This window comes from Bos javanicus, chromosome 29 (assembly GCF_032452875.1).
Source record: "Bos javanicus breed banteng chromosome 29, ARS-OSU_banteng_1.0, whole genome shotgun sequence".
In the NCBI taxonomy this organism is placed as follows: Eukaryota; Metazoa; Chordata; class Mammalia; order Artiodactyla; family Bovidae; genus Bos; species Bos javanicus.
Window position 1 is genome coordinate 13175017 of NC_083896.1, and position 22097 is coordinate 13197113.

The 22097-nt window shown below is 46.3% G+C and overlaps 1 long non-coding RNA gene across 1 annotated transcript in view; it reads left to right on the top strand.

The window, feature by feature from the left end:
- The window catches only part of LOC133241064 (uncharacterized), a 91937-nt gene extending 78570 nt beyond the window's left edge, over positions 1-13367 (top strand). Inside the window, exons 6-7 of the long non-coding RNA XR_009734500.1 lie at positions 4218-4412; positions 12463-13367. This is a non-coding gene — a long non-coding RNA (uncharacterized LOC133241064). The remainder of the gene's footprint in view (positions 1-4217; positions 4413-12462) is intronic.
- Positions 13368-22097: the final 8730 nt, after the last annotated feature.

Consider the following 22097-nt stretch of genomic DNA (forward strand, 5'->3'; position numbering starts at 1 on the left):
ACCTGAGCGTCTGCTCCTGGGTTCTAGGACCTGGTAGATCACCGGAGTAACACAAATGAACAATATCTGGCTTCCCCTACGTGAGTTTAGATAAAACAATAAAATGGCAATGGCATCTGTATGTACCCAAAAATGTAAGTTTCACGGGTACTACATTCCTAAGTCAGAGCTTAGGGAGCGATGAGGGGAGGGTGTCGTGGAACTAAATCTGGAGCTAGGTTACTTAGTTTTCAGTTTAAGAGAGAACTACATCTATCTATCTATCTATCTATGCACTTATGGCTCATTCATGTTGTAAGGCAGAAACCAACACATTGTAAAGCAATTTATCAGAGTACAGCAATTGCTTTACCCTCCAATTAAAAACAAATAATAAAAAAAGGCAGCTATAACATAAGGGTGGTGGCTCAGACAGTAAAGAATCTGCCTGCAAAGCAGGAGACCCGGGTTTGATCCCTGGGTCTGTAAGATCTCCTGGAAAAGGAAATGGCAACCCATTCCAGTACTCTTGCCTAGAGAATTCCATGGATGGAGGAACCTGGTGGGCTACAGTCCTTGGGGTTGCAGACTCAGGCACAACTGAGTGACTAATACACACACAGAGCGTAAGGGTTAAGCCCATGGTTCTAGGGTCAGATGCCTAGATCTGTGTCTGATCTCTGCTACTTTCTTGCTGTATGAATAATGACATGCTTACTTTGTGCCTTTAAAAAGCTCTTGGATGTAACTGTAAGTGTTGTTCCTCCATGACAGAGCTCTGTGAGGATTCATTGACAGCTAATGCACGTCTGGCACATGGCAGGGCCTGCTCTTATTTTTGAAAGTTCTCTGTTAGCTCCTGAATGTTCCTGAGGTGAAGTCCTGTCCTAGTTGCCTGGGAAGCAGAGATGGACACAGAAGACTCATGGAGCGCACCAGAGACTGGTGTGCATGTCACGTAGTTAAAATCAAGGTGTGAAATCCTAGGAGCAGATACACACAGGCTTAATGGAGCAGGAGGAGGGGCACGAAACTCAGTCTTGACGGGGGAGGGGGCAGTGCAGAGCCTGAGGAAAGCTCCAGTGCTCCTTGGGCTGCGTTGTTAAAAGATGAGTGAGTTCCGCACGTGAGGGTGGTCAATGGAACTGGGGAGAGGGGACCGAAGGGAAGCCTGCGACAGAAATCCACAAACAGGGAATGACTAACAGCTCAGTGCTGCAAAGTGTGAAGTCTGAGTGTGAAGTGCTAAAGGTCTAGGTTGGGGAGGGCCTCAATCTCCGACCTTGTCTTGACCGCTGAAAGTCATGGAAGGCTTTAAACAGGACAGCGTCTCCATCCATCAGGCTTGGCTTCCCGAGGGGATTCAATATTAATGGATGGATGAATCAAAGCAGAGTAGCATTTTAGCAAATCAGTGGAGGGGGGACAGTGGGGTTGGGCCTCTGGTGGCTGATGGCTTTAGGCCAAGTCTACAGACTCATTCTAAACAAACAAATACATGCGTATGTAAGGTATGCGTGCATGCCAAGTCCTTTCCCACTCACTGTGGCTGTAGGCCACCAAGCTCCTCAGTCCATGGGATTTCCCAGGCAAGAACACTGGAGTGGGTTGCTCTTTCCTTCTCCAGGGGATCTTCCTGACCCAGGGACTGAACCTGCATCTCCTGATGGAGGTGGATTCTTAACCACTGTGCCACCTGGGAAGCCCCATACTTATGTATATGTGTGTGTGTATATACATGTATGTATATTGTAAAGGCAATGCACACTCTTAAAAAATAGACAAGGAGTACAGAAAGCCGTGTAGTGAAAAGGTAAAAATTCTCCTTCATTTATACATTTTCTAACCCTGATTCTCAGAGGTAACCGCTGCTCAGAGTTTTCTTGGGTTTCTTTCCAGACAGGTGCAGGCAGACCCACCTTCCCAGGAAAACCCAGTATGGTGCTAAGACACTAGACTCCACAGCCAGCCTGCCTGGGTTCCCAAGATAACTCTCATCCCTTAGCTTTAAGAGCTTACCCTAGTTATGCAACCTGCATGGGCGCTTCCGTTTCCTCTGTGTAAAATGGACCCTTTCCCCAGAGAGCTGTGAGGATGAATGGAGTTCATAAATGGAAAGCCCTATACTCAGAGTGCCTGGCATATAGTGTTTGTATTGATTTAATTATTTTTGGCTCCTCTGGGTCTTTGCTGCTGTACATGGGCTCTCTCTAGTTGCATGGGCCTCTCACTGAGGCGGCTTCTCTTGTGGAGCCTCCCCGGGCGTGCGGGCTTCAGTAGTGTGGCATGTGGGCTCTAGCACTTGGGCTCAGTAACTCTGGTTCACGGGCTAGGTTGCCCTGCAGCATATGAAAGCTTCCCAGACCAGGGATCAAACCCGTGTCCCCAGCATTGGCAGGTGGATTCTTAACCACTGGACCCCCAGGGAAATCCTTGTTATTTTTCTTATATCTCTATAAGAAAGATGGTATAGAAGGATATTATCACACTGTTTTCCAGTATGCTTCTTCTCACTGACTAAAGAATCTTGTACATCTTTTCCACATCAGTGAACATAAACCCGGAGAAGGCAATGGCACCCCACTCCAGTACTCTTGCCTGGAAAATCCCATGGATGGAGGAGCCTGGTAGGCTGCAGTCCATGGGGTCACGAAGAGTTGGACACGACTGAGCGACTTCACTTTCACTTTTCACTTTCATGCATTGGAGAAGGAAATGGCAATCCATTCCAGTGTTCTTGCCTGGAGAATCCCAGGGACCAGGGAGCCTGGTGAGCTGCCGTCTATGGGGTCGCACAGAGTCGGACATGACTGAAGTGACTTAGCAGTAGCAGTAGCAGAACATAAACCCACCTCCTTGCTTTGAGAGTTGCGTGGCGCTGTGTGGTATGGATATATACTGTAATTTATGTAACAGGCTCACATTTATTTAAAGGTTGTTTCCAGTTTTCTGCTCTTACACATGATGCTACAATGGCTTTCTTTGTGTAGTTGCTCCAGTATTTCTGGAAGGCACGTTCTTACAAGTCACATTTCTGATATAAGGGAGAGCCCTGTTGTAGATAAAACTGCTTTCTTCCTTCTCAGTGAAGGCAGCTGCCAGCTTCTCTCACCCTGAAGCACATCCCGAGGGTGGGGTCTGAAATCTGCAGGGCTGCCCTGGGTGGGGTCCCTGTCCTGGATGGAAGGTCTGAAGGGGCCGGTGGGAAGAGGTGCAGAGGAGTCAGACCAGGCTGTAAGCAGCCCCTCTGGGAGGTAGGGCTTCTGTCCTCTTTCCTCCTTTTTCTTGTACTCATCTTCTCCCTGAGATTCAGAGTCAGGGGAGCTTTAGGGTGGATGTTAGCCCTAGCCCTGGCTCGTGATGGGTGGAGTCACGGGAGCTTTAGGGTAGACATTGGCCCCCTAGCCCTGGCTCGTGCTGGGTAGAGTCAGGCTGTGCAGGACCCAGCCCTCCCACGGCTCCCTTGCTGTCTGCGGATGTGGCTCTGTGAGAGCGTGGCTGAAGTGCTGGCCCTGGGTGGAGTCCTCTGGTCTGGCTGTAACACAGGAGTGCACAGATTTTCACAGAATCACTGGTGTCTAGAGGAGCGTCCAACACCAGCTACGCTAGTAGGGGTAGATCTGCCAGTGCAGGTGGAGTACCAACTCCCCCAGCCCCCAGCCCTCCCGGCCCGCGAAGGACAGGCCCCAGACCTACCCCTCCACCATCAGGAGCATCATCCAGCCCTGGGGAGCAGAAGAGCCGTGTGAGGAAAACCTAAAAGCTCTGGCCTCGAGGGCCCCGTGTGACTGGGAGCCCTCTCTCTGAGCTGATCCTGCAGGCAGGCATCTCCTACTCTGGAAGAATCCCAATAACCGAGGCAAGGAGCACAAGGGCAACCCAAGCAGTGGGCAAGAAGAGCCTGAGGAACATCCCAGAACTAGCCTTCATCAGTGATTTGGAGCTGTGGTGAATGAGAAGCAACCGTTGGAGCATGTGTGTGTGAGCACGCGCTCAATTGCTCAGTCGTGTCTGACTCTTTTCGACCCCAGGGACTATAGCCCACCAGGCTCCTCTGTCCATGGGGTTCTCCAGGCAAGAATACTGGAGTGGGTCATTTCCTCCTCCAGGGGATCTTCCTGACCCAGGGATTGAACCCAGGTCTCCTGCATTGGCAGGTGGATTCATTACCACTGATTCACCAGGGAAGCCCAACTGCAGGAACAGGCATGTCTAATTTTCCATTTTTCTTTTTACAGGAAATCGTGAGCAGGGCTGGCAGCCATCATCTCCTTCTGGCTGAGAAGCCCCTGGACTTTCAGAAAATTTGGCCAGGCTGTCAGGAAGGAGGTTCTAGATTTCCACATGAGAACATATGTGTGAAAAACAAGAAAGATGCTGATATTTGCACCCTGATGCTTCTCATTCACCACAAATCCAAGTCACTGATGAAGGTTAGATGGTTAGATGATGGTAGGCTTCCCTGGTGGCTCAGATGGTAAAGAATCTGCCTGCAATGTGGGAGATCTGGGTTCTATCCCTAGGTTGGGAAGATCCCCTGGAGAAGGGAAAGGGAATACCCACTCCAGTATTCCTGCCTGGAGAATTCCATGGACAGAGGAGCCTGGCAGGGTACAGTCCATGGGGTCACAAAGAGTCGGACAAGATGGAGCGACTTTCACTTTCTCTAGCATCACTGACTCAGTGGACATGAATTTGAGCAAACTGTGGGAGACACTGAAGGACAGGGAATCCTGGCATGCTGCAGTCCATGGAGTCGCAAAGAGTTGGACACGACTTAGCAACTGAACAACAACAACATCAACAATTTGCATGTGGAGTTAAGGGAGTGAACTTCCCAAATTGTTCTTATAAAAAATTCGATTGATTTATACTCCCACCCACAGTATATGGAAGTGCCTGTTTTCCCTCATCTTTGACAATAATGAGTATTATTAAACTTTAAATATTTTACCAAACTGATAGGGATATGAAGTGGTATCACAATGTTGATATAACTTGTATTTTCTTAATTATGAGTGTAACTTAACTGAGTATAGTAAAGTCTACTTATTGGACAATGGTACTTCTATTGGGTCTTGTGTTTCCTTATTGATTTATAAAACTCACTTTATAGTAAGGAAATTGATCCTTCTTTGAGCAAATGAATGGACAGTTCAGTTCAACTCAGTCGCTCAGTCGTGTCTGACTCTTTGTGACCCCATGAACTGCAGCACACCAGGCCTCCCTGTCCATCACCAACTCCCGGAGTCCACCCAAACCCATGTCTATTGTGTCGGTGATGCCATCCAACCATCTCATCCTCTGTCGTTCCCTTCTCCTCCAGCCCTCAGTTGTTCCCAGCATCAGGGTCTTTTCAAATGAGTCAGCTCTTCGCATCAAGTGGCCAAATTATTGGAATTTCAGCTTCAACATCAGTCCTTCCAATGAATACCCAGGACTGATCTCCTTTAGGATGGACTGGTTGGATCTCCTTGTAGTCCAAGAGACTCCAACACCACAGTTCAAAAGCATCAATTCTTCGGCACTCAGCTTTCTTTAAAGTCCAACTCTCACATCCATACATGACCATTGGAAAAATCATAGCCTTGACTAGACGGACCTTTGTTGGCAAAGTAATGTCTCTGCTTTTGAATATTCTATCTAGGTTGGTCATAGCTTTCCTTCCAAGGAGCAAGTGTCTTAATTTCATGACTGCAATCACCATCTGCAGTGACTTTGGAGCCCGAAAAAATAAAGTCTGACACTGTTTCCACTGTTTCCCCATCTATTTCCCATGAAGTGATGGGACCGGATGCCATGATCTTCGTTTTCTGAATGTTGAGCTTTAAGCCAACTTTTTCACTCTCCTCTTTCACTTTCATCAAGAGGCTCTTTAGTTCTTCTTCACTTTCTGCCATAAAGGTGGTGTCATCTACATATCTGAGGTTATTGATATTTCTCCTGGCAGTCTTGATTCCAGCATGTGCTTCTTCCAGCCCAGCATTTTTCATGATGTACTCTGCATATAAGTTAAATAAGCAGGGTGACAATATACAGCCTTGACGAACTCCTTTTCCTATTTGGAACCAGTCTGTTGTTAATATTCTGTTTTTGTGTTCTTTTAATTTTGTTTTCTTGTGCAGAAGTATAAACATTTTATGTAGTCAAATTTAATGCTCTCTTTTTTAGGGCTTCCACTCCAAGGTCATAGAATGATTAACCCATTCTTTTCTGTTACTGCTATCGTTTTATGTCTTTGATTTTTTACATTTTAAAAAATTTCTGGAATTTATTTTAAAGTAAGAACTGAGACAGGAATCCAGTTGTTTGCTTTTCTAATAGACCGGCTTGTTATCCCAGTGCTATTTATTGGCTAATCCTTCTTTTCCTTGCTGATTTGAAATGGCTCCTCTTTCATATATCACTGTTCCTCACTCTCTGTACTTAGGAGATCTGGATTTTGCCCCCAGCACTGTCACTGGTTTCTATGTGATCTTTGCCAAGCCCCATCCTAAGGGCTTTACTTTCATGTAAAATGAAGGGTTGGGAGAGATGATGTCTAAATCCCCATCTAACCCTAACACTGTGAGTTGATCCTGATATCATGTCTTCCTCCCTCTTGGGTCTTTTTCTGTCTCTCGTGGGGACAGGCTCACCTGGCACTCAGTGGCTCGGGTCTGCTGCCAAGGCTGTGCCTGCCTTACTTTAAATGTAACCTTTTTCCTCATGAAATAATTATGTTTGAAGCTTTAAGCCATTTCTTACACACATCCTTGTGTGGCCTCTCATAGTGAGGCAGGAGATAAAAGGGGGTTAATAAGTACTTCTAACCTGGGTCTTTGGGACCTTTGAGGGGACATACAGTTATGAAGACTGTGGTGGGAAGATGTTATTAAAACACTAAAAAAGCTTTCTGAAAATTGGGGCCCACGGACTTTTTGAACATTGACCTTCCTTGCTTTGGGTAAAAGTCTGTCAACCCAGTGAGCACACATTAGTTGATGCTGGTTGCGGGGAAGTAAACAGATATTTACCGAGTTCTATGTGGTCTTCATGCAGTAATTGATTTCGTTCTTCCCCAGTCTGGGCAGCTGCACAGTTATCTCATTTTGAAGATGTGGAAGTGAAGAAGTGCCTTGCCCCAGGTCACCCACACAGGTCAGTGAGATTCAAACTGGAGGATTTCAACTCAGGTCCACACAGAAAGCTTTTTTCCAGTACTTCCTACTCTATACTTCTCCAGGGGAAGGTCTGATTGGTAGCTAAGCATGTTCTTGATTAGTTAAGAAGAGGGGTAATGCACTATATGTGAAATAGATGAACAACACGGATTTACTGTGTAGCACAGGGAACTATATTCAGAATGTTGTAAAAATCTGTAATGGAAGTCAAGTGGGCCTTAGAAAGCATCACTACGAACAAAGCTAGTGGCGGTGATGGAATTCCAGGTGAACTATTTCAAATCCTGAACGATGATGCTGTGAAAGTGCTGCACTCAATATGCCAGCAAATTTGGAAAACTCAGCAGTGACCACAGGACTGGAAAAGGTCAGTTTTCATTCCAATCCCAAAGAAAGGCAATGCCAAAGAATGCTCAAACTACCGCACAATTGCATTCATTTCACATGCTAGTAAAGTAATGCTCAAAATTCTCCAAGCCAGGCTTCAGCAATATGTGAACTGTGAACTTCCTGATGTTCAAGCTGGTTTTAGAAAAGGCAGGGAAATGAGAGATCAAATTGCCAACATCCGCTGGATCATGGAAAAAGGAAGAGAGTTCCAGAAAAACATCTATTTCTGCTTTATTGACTATGCCAAAGTATTTTACTGTGTGGATCACAATAAACTGTGGAAAATTCTTCAAGAGGTGGGAATACCAGACCACCTGACCTGCCTCTTGAGAAACCTGTATGCAGGTCAGGAAGCAACAGTTAGAACTGGACATGGAACAACAGACTGGTTCTAAATAGGAAAAGGAGTCCGTCAAGGCTGTATATTGTCACCCTGCTTATTTAACTTCTATGCAGAGTACATCATGAGAAATGCTGGGCTGGAAGAAGCACATGCTGGAATCAAGAGTGCCAAGAGAAATATCAATAACCTCAGATATGCAGATGACACCACCCGTATGGCAGAAAGTGAAGAGGAACTAAAAAGCTTCTTGATAAAAGTGAAAGAGGAGAGTGAAAAAGTTGGCTTAAAGCTCAACATTTGGAAAACGAAGATCATGGCATCCGGTCCCATCACTTCATGGGAAATAGATGGAGAAACAGTGGAAACAGTGTCAGACTTTATTTTTTCGGGCTCCAAAGCCACTGCAGATGGTGATTGCAGCCATGAAATTAAGACATTTACTCCTTGGAAGGAAAGTTATGACCAACCTAGATAGCATATTCAAAAGCAGAGACATTACTTTGCCAACAAAGGTCCGTCTAGTCAAGGCTATGATTTTTCCAGTGGTCATGTATGGATGTGAAAGTTGGACTGTGAAGAAAGCTGAGCGCCGAAGAATTGATTCTTTTGAACTGTGGTGTTGGAGAAGACTCTTGAGAGTCCCTTGGACTGCAAGGAGATCCAACCAGTCCATTCTAAAGCAGATCAGTCCTTGGTGTTCTTTGGGAGGACTGATGCTAAAGCTGAAACTCCAGTACTTTGGCCACCTCATGCGAAGAGTTGACTCACTGGAAAAGACTCTGATGCTGGGAGGGATTGGGGGCAGGAGGAGAAGGGGACAACAGAGGATGAGATGGCTGGATGGCATCACTGACTCGATGGACGTGAGTTTGAGTGAACTTTGGGAGTTGGTGATGGACAGGGAGGCCTGGCGTGCTGCGATTCATGGGGTTGCAAAGAGTCAGACACAACTGAGTAACTGAACTGAACTGAACTGAACAGGGAACTATATTCAGTGTGTTGTAAAAACCTATAATGGAAAAGAAGCTCTACACATGATACTAACACAATATTATGAATCAACTATGGTTAAATAATTTAGAAAAAGACATGAAAACCATGGAGTCCTAGCCACCACGCCAAACTAAACCCAAACCTGGGGTAATATTTCGTGGGGAACTGGGTAACCGTATTTTAAAGCTTTTGGGTGTTTCTAATTTGTCACCAAGTTGAGAAATATCAGATTAAGTAATGTGACCAAATCTCTCTAGTGCTCAGCTGGTGAATTCTGGAGTCATATCTGAACCCAGGTTTCTTCAGTCCCACAGGACTTCCTTCTAGTGATTCCATTTCACTGGAAATTCTGAGTTTTAACTGGAGTTAAAGAATGTGAAGTAGGACTGTATACATTCTACTGGAAGGCAAAACATGAAAAAAATACCAAAATAGCATTGATTTTTAATGAATTTTCATAAGCCAGTTTTAGATGGGTAAACCATTTAGAGATGTATAAATTTAAAAAAATGTTTTTTCAAACACAAGTGGATTTATAAATAACAGAAACTGTACAGAAAAACACAAAGTTTGGTTGTTCCCCACGTGTTTATAAAGCACAGTCATTGCTTCTTTTGCCTAAAATATGCAACACATCTTTTGCCCATCAACACAACCCATGAAGATAGCATTAAATTCTCAGAAGACAACAGGAAAACAACAGAGACAACGGGGCAACAATAGAGAAGAATGTCTAAAATTGACGGAAAACTATCTCACTGGGGTCACCAATTAGACACTTGACCATTTTTCGTATAAAATAATGTTGAATCTGTATTTATATCAAGCTTAGTTTATAGAGACATTAAACATACCAATTATAAGTCAATGGTGAGAAATTCAATGAAAGAAAGCTTTTAAAACTGAAAAAAAGAAGACGGGTAATGAATCTATTTACCTCCATTCCCTATCACATACAAAATGCTATGAAAACCATCCCTGGTGGAACCCCTGCGCACCAAGACCTTGAATGGCTTTGACCCTGGGATTGAAAGTGGTTGTAGTGGCACAGAACTCCCACCAGGTGGCACTGTGAGCTCAGCAATGGAGTCAGCTTTCTGGCAGCATCCACCAAGAGCCCGCAGGCACCTCCTCCGGGAACTGAATCAACATCTCACAGCGCCAGGGATTTCCTGTTAGGTTTATTCTGAACTACCCGGTGGGGCACAGCAGTGTGGCTCTCTTTTGAGAGTTAGCACTAGGCGATCCCTCTCCCTTTCATAACCTGGAACTCGTACAGGGTCTTTCTCTTCGGCAGTAAGGATGGGGCTCCTGCGCTGCTGAGTGGTTGCGCCCCCAGTTGTAACAGGTGATAGATTTCAGGTCGGGTGGAGATCTTCCTCCCAGCTGCTTTTGCTGTGGTGCTGCTGCGGCTAAGTCGCTTCAGTCGTGTCCGACTCTGTGCGACCCCATGGACGGCAGTCCACAGGCTCCCCCGTCCCTGGGATTCTCCAGGCAAGAACACTGGAGTGGGTTGCCATTTCCTTCTCCAATGCATGAAAGTGAAAAGTGAAAGTGAAGTCGCTTAGTCCTGTCAGACTATTCGCTTAGTCCTAGTCAGACTTGGACTGCAGCATACCAAGCTCCTCCGTCCATGGGATTTTCCAGGCAAGAGTACTGGAGTGGGGTGCCATTGCTGTGTTGCAGGCAGGAGCATTTACTAACTGTGGATTCCAAAGTCCTGCTGCAGAGGTGAGAAGTAAAGGATAAACCAGGAGACCCTGCTGTGCTAGGGCAGAGGCTGCAGGCAGGAAGCAGCCCTTATTTATTGAATGGCTACTCGGTGCCCGGCCTGGAGAGGGGAGATTTCCCCCGTGGAGTGGGGAGATTTCTGCATGTATCTTAGTCTTCACAATAATCTTGAATTTTAGCTACTATTATTTTCCCCACTTTACAGATAAACTAAGCCTTGGAGAGATGAAGTCACTTTCCCAAAGTCTGCTTTGCAGCCAGGATTCTGTCCCAGGACATGCTCCAAGGACCAGATCCCCAAAACCTGGAAAGAAGGGGTACAGTCGGGAGCTTCAAAAGCTGTCATTTAGTGGTGCAGCTAGCACCAAACTCTCTTTTTCGAAACTTTTGCTCTTGTAAATGTTTAAGAGGTGGTGGTGGTGGTGTAGTTGCTAAGTCATGTCCCACTCTTGTGATTCCATGGACTGTAGCCCCCAGGCTCCTCTGTTCATGGAATTCTCCAGGCAAGACTACTGGAGTGGTTTGCCCTACCCTCCTCCAGGGGATCTTCTGGATGCAGGGATTGACCCACGTCTCCTGGATTGTAGGTGGTCTCTTGCTCTGCAGGCAGACTCTAACAGCTGAGCCACCAGGGAAGTCCAAATGTTCAAGAGACTATTTGTTTAAAAAAAAGGGAGAATGCAGGGACTTCCCAGGTTGTCTAGTGGTTAAGAACCCACCTTCCAATGTCGGGGACATGGGTTCAATCCCCGCTTGAGGAGCTAAGACTCCACATGCAGTGAGGCAACTAATCTCGTGCGCTGCAACTAAGACCTCATGCAGTTGAATAAATAAATATTTATTAAAAATCTCCCTCCCCCCTAAAAGAGGGGAGGTGTGCAGTATTATCACCATATTATAGTTGAGGAAACAGAGACTTGGAGGAGCTACACTCCTGCTCCTGGTTCCAGCCAACAGTAAGTGGCATGGCTAGGAGTCAAAGAAATACTGTGCAACTCAGAGCATCTGTTCCAAAAAGGCAAATATAACTGGAATATAAGAACGCATCCACTCATTCATCCACTCAGCGAACACTGACCAGGCAGCATCTAAGCATCAGTCATGGTAACAGCTGCTTTCACTTCAGATTAGTCCTATTAAACGTTCTTTAGTCCTCCAGGTTCATCCTTGTGTCATCCATCCTGGTATTGTCCTGTCATCTCCAGCAGTCAGCAGAGCCTGACTGAATAGAATGGGATGGAGTGGGACTGAATTTGATTAAATGCAGCTGGAGTACCTGAAGTAGTCTACATCTTTGGACTTTCCAAGTCTCATGAAACCAAATGATCAAAACTATTCAATGTGGTTTAATATGGCTAACACTTGTTGAGTAACTGGTATTTTATTCCTTTGCTATTTAGCTAATTTTGGCCAAGCCACCCAGCCTGTTGCTAAAATTATATTGTGGCTGAAATTTAAAGCAATGCTAAAATCTAAAGCAGGGCGGGAGCCTATGAAGTTCGTATTGGAGGTGGAAGAGGGGAAGCTGAAACTCTACGCTATAGAAAGTGAAGTCGCTCGGTTGTGTCCGACTCTTTGTGACCCCATGGACTGTAGCCTACCAGGCTCCTCAGTCCATAGGATTTTCCAGGCAAGAGTACTGGAGTGGGTTGCCATTGCCTTCTCCAGGGGATCTTCCCCACCCAGGGATAGAACCCAGGTCTCCCCCATTGTAGGCAGATGCTTTACCGTCTGAGCTACCAGGGAAGCCCCATGCTATGGAAAGGTAGCATTATATTTAGAACTGACTTGTGTTTGAAACTTGGTTGTTCTGTTAATGGGCAGGTGGTACACCTTTCTGAATATCAATCTCCCCCTCTGTAGGATGGAATCTTCATCTCACGGGATCATCACCACCAGCCTCAGCTCCTTGAGGACACAGTCTGAGTGGTGTGTGCTGTATTTTCTAGTCCCTGGCAGAGGGCCTGGCCCCTGGTCAGTTCTCAATAAATATTGAAAGAAGGAAGACTGTTTTTCGAAGTAGGTAAGGCAAATTCAATTATTCCAGTTTTATAGATGGGGAAACAGAGCCAGGGGGTTTGTTGAATGAGAGAATTAAGTTGCGGTTTGTTCGAGGTCTTTCATCTTAAAGACAATTTTCTAAGCTGTGGCTTTGTCATGCTCTGGGTCTGAGTTTCCTGTCTGTGAAAATGACCGCCTGAGGGATATCTTTGGTTCTTTGTGAAGAACCCCAATTTTTCTATGAGTTTAGGGCAGTCACCCCAGACGCTGGAGGACGATATGATCCAAGACCATGAACAAGGATCAGGGTTAGGATAGATATTTGGAAAGTTGCATTCATTCATTCATGCAGCCATTATTCTTTGAGCACCTGTTCTGTGCCAGACGCTGTGTTACATTTTGAGGATAAAGGTAAATACAAAGATGGAACACAGTTCCTGCCCCCACCGAGCTTACAGCTGAATGGAGAGTGAAGCAAGCAACAGTTATAGGCAGGCAGCCGGGGCCAGGACAGGGGAGGCAGAGGGTGTGTGGGAGGAAGAGAGAGAGGAAGGAAGGGCTCAGAGGAGGCTTCCTAGGAGACGCATTATATGGTAAAGGGAGAGCTTGTGTGAGTGGAAGCCAGCCCGGAGAAGAGTCAGGACAAAACGTCTATGTCATTGTGAGATGGGCCAGGCAGCTCCTCTCCTGTGCTCTGTTCTTCTCTCAGTCGAAGGAGAAAGAGGAACAAGCAGTCTCAGAGGGAGCCTGGAAACGTGGGCTTTCTTTGCTGGGGAAGGACGTTGGCATGTGTTTATTTGACCATGTTATCTCATGTTGACATTCATGTTCATGCTCATGTGTGCGTGCTCAGTCGTGTCTGACTCTTTGTGACCCCATGGACTGTAGCCCGCCAGGCTCCTCTGTCCTTGGGATCTTCCAGGCAAGGATACTGGAGTGGGTTGCCATTTCCTTCTCCAGGGAATCTTCCTGACCCAGGGATTGAAACCATATCTACCTGTGTCTCCTGAATTGCAGGTGGATTCTTTACCACTTAGCCACCAGGGAAGCCCCGACATTCATGTTGACACAGATCTATGATGATTCCTGTTTCCAGGGGGGAGTGGCTTTTGTAATTTGGTTTGGGTTCCCCAGAATCAGGCCTTGAACTAAGGATCTGTGTGCAACTAGATTGGGCTTCCTTGGTAGCTCAGCTGGTAAAGAATCCGCCTGCAACGCAGGAGATCTGGGTTCGATCCTGGGGTTGGGAAGATCCCCTGGAGGAGGTCATGGCAAGCCACTCCAGTATTCTTGCCTGGAGAATCCCCATGGACTGAGGAGCCTGGAGGGCAAAAGGTGGGACATGACTGAGCGACTAAACACAGCCCAGCACAGCATGCAACTTGTTTATTGGAAGGTGCGAGTAACTGGAAGGTGAGGGGGGACATGCTGGGGGAAGCGACTTTAAAGGGTGAGTTATTAAGCCTGCTATTGTAGTGGCAATTGCTGCTTAATTCCATGAAGAAACTCTGGAAAAAATGTTCTAAAGAACAGAATTCTCCCAGTCAATGGGAGAAGGAGCTGCGATATCTATTGGTTAAGGACCGTCTACCCTTCTCCTCTCTGGACTGTGCACATCTTCAATGCCAGACGTGTCCAGCCTGTGCCCTGGGCAGACAGAACAGGTCCTGTTAGCCTGAGCTCGCTGTCTGAGATGAGGAGGTGCTGACCTGGATGCAGTGGTGAGGGGACAGAGAATGTGGCCCTGGACAATTATCTGGAGGGTTCCTGGAATCTGCTAAATTCCAGAGAAATTCATCTGTGAATTCCCCACCTTTCATAGAGTTTGGGCTTCACAAACCAGACACGCCTATAATGCCAACCCCTGGTCCTGTCTGGAGCCATGACTCTCCAGTAACAGGGAGAGTCTGGGCCATAGCACTCTTCTCTCTCCATCTAGAATGACCATAGAACCTAAGTCGTCCCTCTCTGGTTATATGTGTGGACCTCCTACCTTGGCCAGATACTGTGAAAATGTGAGCTATGACTCCTGTCCTCCAGGACCTGATAGATTGGGTTCGAGTTCATGACCCATGCATAAGAAGTAGTTCATCACATCAGACTGAGTACTAAATCTTCCAAAATGGTGACGCAGTACCAACAAGAATTTTCCTAAAGAGAAGAATCAATGTGGGCTTAGTGGGTGGGGTTGAGGGAAGGAGATGGGCTTGCGCTGGACTTGGAAGGATAAAATAGGGTTCAGAGAAGCGGAGGGGGGACAGAAGACATCCTGGTGGAGAAGTCACTGCAGGAGGAATGAGAACAAGGACGGTGAGCTCAGAGGTTGGTGAACGCTCTGAAGGAGGAGGTCCTCGGTGGAGGGGAGTGACAGAGCGAAGAGGTGTGTGGATGGAGCTTATGAAGGGCTTCCCCATGCGGCTCCCACCCTGGAAGCAGGTGGTTTCCAAAGCATTTCCCATGAGGTGTCCCACCTCCCCTCAAAGACCACTGCTGAGGAGGAGGATGATGGAGGGACTGTGGGGGAAGGTCCCAGCCTCCCCGGCCACATTAACCACTGCTACTTTATTTCCTTTGCATTTGGGGTTTCCAAATGAAAATTCACTTACTAAAGATTTCTATGGGTTAAAAAAAAGACCCAATATCAAGGTAGTCATGGTGGGGGAGTCATTAAAGTTTTAAGCCGGTGGATGAGTTGCTTGATGAAGTTCATCAGTCATTGTTGGGCGTTAGCGGTACTGTAATGCTGGGCAGAGGGCCATGAGCAGAGAAGCGAGGCGGTGACGTAAGGAATGGTGCTCAATGGCTGTGTGTTGGGCAAGGTGTGGGCAAAGACCCCTGCCAGCCTGGAGACAGGTGAGTAGCAGGCTTCAGTCATCCAGATGCCAAGTAATAACATCTCAAACAACCACTGTTGAGCAGTAATTTTAACTCTTTCTTCCACACCCCCTGAACTTCTGTATTAATTTGCCTTGTGCTACAGTTCCTTTCCCTAGCCACGCATGCCTGCATTCTAAGTCGCTTCAGTCATGACCAACTCTTTGTGACCCTATGGACTGTAGCCTGCCAGGCTCCTCTGCCTGTGGGATTCTCTAGGCAAGAATACTGGAGTGGATTGCCATGCACTCCCTCCAGGGAATCTTCCTGACCCAGGGATTGAACCTGGGTCTCTTACATCTCCTGCATTGGCAGGTGGGTTCTTTCCCACTTGGGAAGCCTTTTCCTAGCTATACGCTAAGCTAAAGATTTCTTTTGGTCTTTGGAAGTGCCTATAACACTGTAGGTTAGGGGGTCCAGCCAGGCACCCCTGTGTCTACAGGAGCAGTGAATAAGTACAGTGGCCAAGAGTGAGGGAATAGAGATTTGAGAGTCATGATCACCTGCAGAGCTCTTGTGGCTCTTGTCTTACATTTAGACATTCAGAGTCAGTTAGAGAAGAACCAGACCATGGGTGGCCTGAACAATAGACACCTGTGAGCTGGTGCTCTGAATTCATGTTTGGTTGTTCGGATGCATGCCTGTGTAGCACATGGCTTTTCTCTGTGTTTGGATAGGCCTGCAGCTCTCTGCCTCTCTCTTGACTGCTCTTGCCTGTCGACTCTGTGTCCTGCCTGCCGCCTGTGTGATCGCGAGAGGCAGAATCTTAGAAGCCTACCCCTTGGCAGGAACGATGATGTGCAAAGGGATGTGTGCATACTCACGCCACATCGGGCAAACAGAAACAAGATGTTATTAGGGAAAAACTTCCAAGCTGAGGTTTCAAGAGCCATACCCACAGGCTCACGACCCCACAGGGAGCTGTGCTCAGACAGGGTCCTACAGCTAGAGTTCTAGTGCAGAGCGATCCTGTGTCCACCTCCGGAGTGCTCTGTGTGTTTCTAGACTGAGCCGAGAGGCAGCTGTCTTGCTGTTAACATACAAGGTCCTTGTCCATAGGGTGACCAACCATCCTGGTTTGCCTCTTTAGATGTCAGCACTCAAGGTCCTGCATCACATGGAAGCCCTTAGTCTCATGCACGTAGGAATGGCTGAGCAACTACTGGCCTTGTCAGAAACAAGGAGCCTTCAAAAGAGTTCCAGAACCAGTCGCAGTGTGGTGGTGGTGGTTGTCGTTTTGCGAGATAACCCACATCTTCTGAGCCAGAGCTTTAGAAAGTTACCAAAAGGGGGAAGGAAATAAACATCCAAATCAACAGGATTTGCCTTTCTGTATTCCATTCCCTGCCCCTGGGGACTAAGGACATTCTCTCTACTGACTCCAGCTGATTCTATGGCAATGTTTAAGCTTTGGTAAGGAGTTATGTATTCAACATCCTGATGAGCTTGTGTTCTAACTGGTGTCTGGGATTCTCAGGGAACGTTCTTTGACTGCATCTATAACAAGAATGTGGGAAATTATTCATCCTCTGAATTACCAATTAGAAGTGGGTCTGTTAGTACCCTTTGAGAATGTACCAGACTCTTTAATCCGGAGTTCAGGAGCAAATTCAAGGCCATTCCACTTTCCCAGTGGGTGGGGAGGGCTGCCCATATCAAAGTATCCTGCACTCTCTGAGTCAAAGCCATGTTGCCTGGAGTCCTTCCCCGACCCATGGCCTTGGATCTTGTGTAACCATGCCAACAGAGCAAGTTCTCCGGGATAAGCTGTGGCTTTGTGTCCTCCAGGTCCACGGCTTTTGGGAAATCTCCTCGATGGAGTAGGTATTAATGTAAACAATTCCACTAAGTACCCAGTTCACGACAGAAAAGCTTTCCTTATTATTCTTAGTCAACCCAGACAATTCATTTTGTAGCAGAGTTTGTAGGAGAGATCTTTCAGAGCAGGCCATTCAGCTTCATTCAACCAAGCTGACGGCAATCCCTCTTCAGGCAAAGTAAGCATTCAAACCTCTAAGGATTTCTCTGGCCTGGAGACTCGTGATGGTCACCCTGGAGACTGTCTAATTCTACTTTTGTGCACTGACACATTTGCTTCTGCTGCTGTTTTCCTCAGGCCCCTGTTAGATACGCCACATGATAACAGTTTTGCATTGAGAGGGGCTGACTGCTGTGGCTCTAACAGAAACACAAAGGTGGCCTGTTCTGCTTTCCCTTCTGGATGTACTTCCCTTGTTTACAAGGGAGTCCGTTGCCCTGTTAGCTGCATCCAAGCCCCATAGGTGGGGAGGATGCTCAGCCTCTCTGTCTCCAGGATAGTCTGTAATGACTGCTCCTGCTGATGGCTCAAAAAGACTTCCAGATTAGTACAGATGTTCATGTTTTGAGCATTCTTATCTTCACTGCAGAACCCTGGCTCTACAGCTTCTAAGTCTGAGGGTATAACTTTCCCAACTATCCACTCTGTAACCATTCCAGTTGACTGGTGACTTGCTACTCTCCCCAGCAGTGAGGTTTTCTGATGACAGTAGTCAGCTGAAATTCTTTCCCCACTTCCAAAATCCCTTAACAGTGGAACGAACGAACCCACACTGGATGCCCCTTTGTACATGGTATACGGTAGCCCACACCGCTGATGATGCCTGGAATTAACAATGAAGTGTTTACTGAGGATGACCTCTGAGCAGAGGAGTAGCGGAGTGCACAGGCCCCTCTGAGCCAGCACAGAGAAGCAGTGAGGTGTGAATGGTCTAAAGAGCTGGACAGTGCCGTGATAGAGGCTGTTGTTAACTGCTTCACACGTTTACAGGGAAAGCCGGCAAGGAGTTGGGTGTAAGGGATTTAGTTTTCCATGCACCAAAGAGATTTTGGTCCAGAAAGAACCTCTGAGGAGACTTCTGAGCTCCGCTAGGGAGTTAGTGAACCAACTTTGCTACCAGTGAAGCCCTTATTTCTGTTTAGTCGAACTAATTCATTATGAAGACCTCAGGAAATGGGAAGGAAATGGACATCCTCTGGCCAGGGGATAGCAAAGACTTGTCTTCAAAAGGTCATGTCTAGATTCTGGTTCAGCAGTCATTCACTTCCCCCACTGAGTGACAACTTCCAGGATGTCCATATTGAAAATCGTCCCTGACTCCCGCTTTTCAGCTATTTCACACTCAACTGTCTCAGGCTGACACCAAAGGATTTAAAACGAGAAGACATGGGTTTGAGTACCTGCTTGGCCGTTCGCTAGCCGTGTGTGGTGAAGGCATCCATCTTCTGAATCTTTCTCATCAGTACATTATCTAACGCGGGGGACTCTTCTCTAGGAGGCAGATAAAAGGACAGATGTCAGTGCTCTTTTCGGATTCCAAGGCACTCTGTGAGAGTTTGCTGTAATTGTAATTCCTACCTGTAAAATCTAAGGGACCTGATGGTACGTGAATAACACTGCTCCCCTTGCCCTGGAGCAGCTGTTCTGATTCTGTTTACCGCACATGGGTGAACAGTTTACTCCAAGGGGGTGGTTTGCTTAGTACAGAGTTGTGACTGCTGCCGCAGCGTGGGGGTGCCTCCCACCCACTGTAGAACGCGGCCTGCCCATCCCAAGAGCCAGTCAGGGGCCAGCTGCCACACTGTGTGGGCAGTAGAGAGTGGCCAGGCCTGCTGTCTTACAGAAACGAAATGGCAAGTACCTAACGTGATTAAGGCTCGGGTAAACAACCCTAATTCAATGACATGTTGTTTTGAATCCCACTGTAGACATTCTTGGACAGCAAACTCCATTTTTCACCTCATCGCCCATATGAGTTTTCCTAAATTTGGCTGAGCCTTTGATGTGCTCTTCATTTCCAGCAATATGGTGCAGTGGAGTGAGCATATGCTTTGGACATAGACTTGGGTTCAAATCCCAGCTCCGTTTCTTAAAAAACTTGGTGGCCTTCGGTGAGCTCCTCTGAGCCTTGCTTCTCTTGCCTGTGAAGTTGGGGGTTATTGTATCCACCTTGTAGGGATGTCATGAGGAGTAAGATAATGTTTATAAAGTACACATGCTTTTGCCAGCTGAGCTGTACACAAATGTGGACTGTCTAACAAATGGTCAGCGAGCTGTCCGCATCCCACCTGACCCCTGCTTAGGATTGTTGCTAAGTATTTTCAAGTGCATTTCAAGCTGTACTATGTCTACAAAATAGCTGGGAATCTTGTTAAAATGCATGTTCAGAATCAGTATGTCTGGAGTGGGATTTGCGATTCTGCGTTGCTAACGTCTCCCAGGTCATGCTGTTGCTACAGCTCAGGGGCCATATTTTGAGTCGGAATGCTTGTTACCCTTAGTGAGCACGTCTCACCTAGGCATCTAGAAGTGTACACTCACTTGTCCTCTACTGCTTTTGCTTAACTCAGAAGATCTCAAGCACCATTTAACCTATAGATGCCTGTACGATGGCAGCAGAATCAACTGCAGAAGAATTAAAAGTAAAAAATACAGATTCCTGAATCTATCCCGGGAGATTCTGTTTCTCTAGCTGAGGAGTGGGCTGTAGGCATCCTATTTAGGTCCTAATAGGAGCCAGCCATGTAACAACTGCTGTGAGTTGGTGGGCCAGCATGTCGAGATCTGTCAGTTACTGTAACTGAATCTGAACGTGACTCAAGTATGATCCTGAGTGCTACACCATGCAGCTGGGCGCCGTGGAAGCTCAGTGACCAAAGGATGAGTAGGAGTGAGTCAAGTCTCTGTCGGCACTTGATTTACATCATGACCAGTATTAGAAACCCTTCTCCATTTACCACTGTTATCAGTCAAATACATCTATGCCTTTATGGGGTTCTGGTCACATAGCTGCATATGGGAAAACTTGGATACTCCTGCCTTTTGCATTGGAAAGGAGCAATGTGCAAGGTTTAAAGGCTCAGACTTTGGAATCTGATGGACCAGGGCTTATACCCTGGCTCTACTGCTAAAAAGTTTGACTTTGGATAAGTCACTTAACTGTATAAACACTTTGGATAAGTCACTGAACTATATAAGCAACAGGTTTTTCACCCATAAAATGCAGATAACATTGCCTATATGATAGGTTTATGATGAGGATTATTAAGCCCAACCATTCCATTCTTACTCCTTCCCACATCAGATGGTAGAAGCTTGATCCTTCCAGCTTCTCAGGTCAGAAGCCATACAGTCATCATCGACTCCTTTCTTTCTCTTATATCCTCCATTCAACCCATCATCAAAGTGTTTGCTTCACTTTCAGAGTGAACGCAGAATCCAACCACTTCTTACCAACTCCTTTACGGCTCTCCTGGTTCATCCCACTATCGCGGTTTTTTATAAAAGCTTCCTAACTGGTTTCTCCAGTTCTGCTCTTGCTTCACCTTGATATATTCTCAGCATATCAACCAGAGCGATTGTGTCAAAATGTAAGTAGATCATGTTACTCCTCTGATTAAACCCTCCAATGGCTGGCCCTGTCTCCAAAACAAAGGCAAAGCCCTTACCATGGTCCCATACAAGGTCCTATATGATCAGACTCCCTTTTCGCCTCTCTGACCTCATTTCTAGTTACTTCTCTCCTCCATGCTATACGCCAGGCATAGAAGCCCTCTTAATTTTTTTTGGTGGTGGGGAGTGCAGTTTGGTGCGATCTTATGTCAGAGAGCCTGAAAGGTGTTAGTAAGAGGAAACCACTTCTGCTGATTTCCTTCCAGTGAAAGGATGCCCTACAGCAAGGCTATCTTTTTGGCCATTTTCTTTTTAAACTGTCATTCTGAGGTGTTAAAAGGCATGTACTTTTTTTGAAGTTCCAAGTGGTGCAGTGGTAAATAATCCAATTGCAATGCAGGAGATGCAGGTTTGATCCCTGGGTCGGGAAGGTCCCCTGAACACGCACGCATGCACTTTTTTGAAGAACCTTAAACTTACAGTAGCATTAGTGGTAAAGAATCCACTTGCCAATGCAGGAGAAGCAAGAGACAAGGGTTTGATCCCTGGGATGGGAAGATCCCCTGGAGTAGGAAATGGCAACCCACTCCAGTATGCTTGCTTGGAAAATGCTTGCTTGTTTGCAAAAGAGCAAACACTTAGGGATTAATAATTTCCCTGGCAGGTTAGCTTCTATGCATAATCCAAAGTCTTGGTTTATAAAACAAAAAATCTAGCATCCACCAAGAGGGACATATTTGCAATTAATATTTTGAACTGTGTATTTGGAATTTTACTTTACATATAGATTATTTTTATGTATGGTACTAAGTATCTATCATGGAAACTGTATATAAATTTGGATGCATTATCTTATCTTGTGATATGTTTAATTACCCTTTATCTAAATGGTTTGCACATAGCAGAGTTTCAGAGATTTCCCAACTCTGTTTCTCATATACTGTTATTTCTCCTACCAAATGGGTTATTGCCCTGATGTGGGGATAGTTGATGAGAGGATTAACTCACATATATAACATTTATAATCTAGACGGCCCCATATATATATCAGAGAAGGCAATGGCGCCCCACTCCAGTACTCTTGCCTGGAAAATCCCACTGACGAAAGAGCCTGGTGGGCTGCAGTCCATGGGGTTGCTAAGAGTTGGAGATGACTGAGCGACTTCACTTTCACTTTTCCTTTTCATGCATT